Genomic DNA, 4,482 nt, shown 5'->3' on the forward strand with positions numbered 1-4,482 from the left:
CAGAAGCAAAATATATTTAAAAATAAAGAAAGACTGAGTTTGGAATGGAAAGAGCAAGTTTCTGCTTGCTGAAAACTAACTCTTCCTAACAAATGCAGCCTCAACCTCATCACATCAGTGTACACATATGCAATTGCACACACATACACACAGACACACACCAGAACATATTCATGTACTTACCAGCATACACAGACATACATACCAAGAGATCACTCCCACATACCCAAATATCAATGAAGCACACATTGCTATTCACTAGAGAAGGATGTAGGCCTCCATTTTTTTCCCTAAGCCCTTATTTTCAACTGGGTGAATGATATCTAGTCTCCAGTGAATCTGTATGAAAGTAGGAGGAAGAAATGATGGAAAGAAAATAAAGGTTATTGACAGAGCTCAGCCCTGAACTCTGGTGAAGGGCAGTGCCTTTAAGAAGTCCTCAGAGCCCAGGGCAAGGATGCAGGCTTGAGGACTTCTTCCTAGTGAAACAGTACCTGGCATTTTGTGCCAGGAAGATCTTGGGAGGGAGGTGTGTAGGAGGTTTGTCTGAGCCCTCTGGTTCTGCCTTTCCCAGGACTCTCATTGGAGGCATGCCTCCAATCTTCTGAAGCTACAAGCATCACAAAAGTCATAAATAGTTCCCTTGAAGAAAAGTATTCTTCCCAAAGCCCAGCTGAAATAGATATGAAATCCCAAAGTGGTCTGCTGTGAGCTGATAAATGTGGAGTCGGGGGCCTATGGAGACAGAGAATGGGAGGCCCAAGACCGCAAAGTCCACACATATCAGAAGCCAGACCTGCCCTCATCAGCTCCTATTGGGAAACTGTGAACCAGAAGCTGTGAACCACACCAGTAGTCCAATCTTAAGCCCACAAATAAAACTGGCTTCCCAGTTTATTGCCTCTTTGTTTCTGTTTGTTCGTTTGTTTTTCAAACCTTCCCTCCACCCTTCCAAAAAAGTTAGACTCTTCCTTGCTCAGAGAGAAACAACAGGCTACACTTTCTCCAAGGGTCTTGACTCTCTGACTGGTGATGAGCAGAATATATTCCATTGTAAATCACCTTTTTTTTTTTTCAACTGGAATCATGCTGACTTAGAACCTTGACCAACCCACTCTGGAGAATAAAATAGGCCAGAATCAGATCCCTCACAGGTCCTTACCCCAACTGCAACAAAGCAAGAGAAGGGCTGAGGGGACAATAGTAGGGGTGACTTCTAAGAAACCCTGACTCTATTGGAGAAACAAGAAATCTATTCGAGGAACAAGAAATATTTCCACTGGCAGAGATAAAGTGTCTGCTGTGTGCTTTAAAAAAGAGATAAAAGGTACAGTATTTGGTATTTAGAATAACTTCATGAAGAGAATCATTGGTTTAAATGGGGGTTTCTAGAATACTCTTGGCTCCAGCTTATAGTGAGGAGAAGGAAACAGAGTGGAGGAGAATAAAAACATATTTGAGGGATATATGACCTGAGAGAAAGCACAGTGGGTAGGTACCATAGCATTGCATGTGGTTGACCTGGGTTCAATTTCTGGCATCCCATATGATCCCCTGAGTCTGCCAGAAGTATCCAAGAGTAGCAACTGCACACCTCTGAGTATGACCCACAAAAAATATCCTAAAACCTGATGTGAAATAGTGAGGGACAAGGGTCAAGGGGATTCAGGTACATATAGGTGTTAAGGACAGAACTAAATATTCAAATGATGGGAGGCTGAAATCATGAGACCCAGACTTTAAAAGTAAAATTTTAAAAAATGCCTATTATTATGGCAGACTAGGAGAGAGGGAAAGGTATGAGATGTGCTCTGGGAACATTGGTGGAATGAGGTTGACATTAGTGGTGAGACTGATGCTGAAACACTGTATATCTAAAACTCAATGATGAACAACTTTATAAATCACAATGCTTTAAAGAAGGTGGGTGGGCACACCAATAATAGAAGAAAGAAGAGAAGGAACAGAGGGCACTGAAAGAATAGCAGGTGCTAATGAAGTCCTCAAGATCAAAAAAAAAAATGGGGGAGGGAGACAAAGATGGAATTTTCCAAAACCAGGAGAAGTTCTTAAGTACTGGCTTCCTCCAGGCTGACTCCCAAGAAACTGATTCTGTGCCCAGGTCGGTGGTTTGCAGGACTCCACCATGAGGCAAGCCAGGTGACCTATATCTGCTTCTAAAGGGTCTCCATATTTTTGCCTGACAGGCAGTCTTTTACTTCCGCCATCTTTGATGGGCATCCTGGGGCTTCCACCATCTTTGGTATTTTGGTTCTTCCATCATCTTTGATGGGTGTTTTGATACTTCATGAAGTGGCTACTGCCTCATCCCCTTACACTTCTCTTTTCTAACTAAATCACTTCTGCAGCATTTCCCCTGCTTCCTTGTCCCTCTGCTCTGATCTAGGTTGTTCCATCTTCTAGAATGCTATTCTGCTTGGTCTGCCAGAGAAGTTTATAAATCTGCTCCCTAAGTCAACCTTGTAACTCCCTTAATCATGTGTCTCCAGATACCAACATGCACTTTCCACCATGCCAGGGGACAGCAGAACCTAATGGACATTGTGGGCAGGTCAATATCAGCCAAGACATGCAGCAGCATGCTAGCACTGATGGCTGGGAATAATGGTGTCCAACTATGACCCTTGATCCAATAATCTGTGTATTCACCCCAATTTTCCATGTAGTGCCCCAGCCCCACCCCAGCAGCTGATTTTCACCCTGCTGGCCTTTCTCAGGTTCCTCTTCGCTCTCTGAAGAGTGGAAGCCTAATTTGGCATTTGCCTAGCTGACTCCTTCCTCTCTCCAGGAGAAACCCAGACTCTCCTACCGAGTGCTTGGAGATCTTCTTAAGCGAACCCCAGCATCCAAATTACTAAAAAGCAAGTATGGCCATGTTGCTCTCGGCTCTGACACAGCCCGGGAATCCTTATCAAACACACCCCAGCATGGGAGGAGAGGTCACTGCGGATCTTCCAGGGCTAACATTCCCACGTTAATAACTTTGCCGCATAGATTAATTTTAAATGTCAGACCACATTGCTGTGTAAAGCTAAGGAGCTCGGGTGAAAAGAAAATGTACATTTTTCAGGCCGCCTGACAACACCCCGCCTGTTCTGTTTGATCACCAGCGGGGAGGGCAGGATCGTGGCGAGAAGGGGCTTTTTTCCCCATGGTGCTCTCTCTCTTTCTCTCTCTCTCTCGATCTCTCCTCTCTCTCTCTCTTTCCCTCTCCTCTTCCTCTTTCTCTTTTTTGTCTCTTCTCTCTCCTCTTTCTCTTTCCTCTCTTTTCTCTCTTCTCTTCTCTCTCTCTCTTTCTCTTTCTCTCTCCCTCTCCTCTTCCTCTTCTCTTTTTTGTCTCCTCTCTCTCCTCTTTCTCTTTCCTCCTCTCTCTTTTCTCTCTCATCTCTCTCTGTCTCTCTCTCTGTGTCTCTCTCTGTCTCTCTGTCTCTCTCTGTCTCTCTCTCTCTCTGTCTCTCTCTCTCCAAATAGGACAAAGAAAAGCATCTGAAGACCTCCTCCTCGCCACTCAGTTTCACCACCAAGAAAATGGCCAAGCTGCCTGTAAGGAGCATTCCTGGCAGCAGCTGAGCTAACCCAAGGTTCACAGCCCCACCAAAGCACATGAAGAGTTCCAGGAAAGTGGCATTTGTCATGGAAACACCCGGACCCTGACGTGTGGCAGCTGATCTCCAGCCCACCCCAGGGCAGAAGGAAGCAGACTGGGAGGAGGGTTTGCAGAGGGCAGGGATGAGGAGGCAGGCAGTCCCAGCCCAGGAAAAGGCTTGAAAGGAAGAGGGTTGTAAGGCAGAGACTGCAGGAGGAGCACGGAGGAAGGAACAGATGCTACACACAAAACCCCCCGGGCTGCCAGCATGGCAATTAAAAATTCACATATTTTGGACAGAAATTCTCATATTTTAAGAGAACTTGGGCAGAATCCTCCTCCCACCGATATTAGCAATGCAAAACCGGCAGTCAAGACAGGCCCAAATTATCATCCATTTTGCAAAAAAAAAGGAGGAAAATTGTATAGCACAGAGTCCAAAATTCTTCAGCGAAAACAATCATCAAAGCGCACCTGGCAGTGCTCGCCCCGCCCTCCCCAACACACACCCCCAGATTCAGGGATGGGGACAAGGTTCCCCCCCGCTTTGGCAAAGACCCAGAGCAGGTCTGGGATGGTCGCCACTATCCATCACCTCACCAGGGAACCTTGGGATCCCATTATAGTTTGAGGGGCACCCTGATCTGGAAAAAGGTGGACACTACCAGAAATGTGGGGTACCATAGAAGGGAAGCTTCGCTGCACACAGGAATGCCACACCCACAGCCTGGGCACCAGGACACCACTTCTGTGCTGGGAAAGAGGGGAAGATAGAGTCAAGCCAAAAAAATCAGCTTCTCATAGCAAGTAAAATCCTTCATGAGTGACATCCAGCCTAGGCTGTGTGTGGTCATTGTTGGTGACCCATTGGTGTC

Source organism: Suncus etruscus, chromosome 12 (genome assembly GCF_024139225.1).
Source record: "Suncus etruscus isolate mSunEtr1 chromosome 12, mSunEtr1.pri.cur, whole genome shotgun sequence".
Taxonomy (NCBI): Eukaryota; Metazoa; Chordata; class Mammalia; order Eulipotyphla; family Soricidae; genus Suncus; species Suncus etruscus.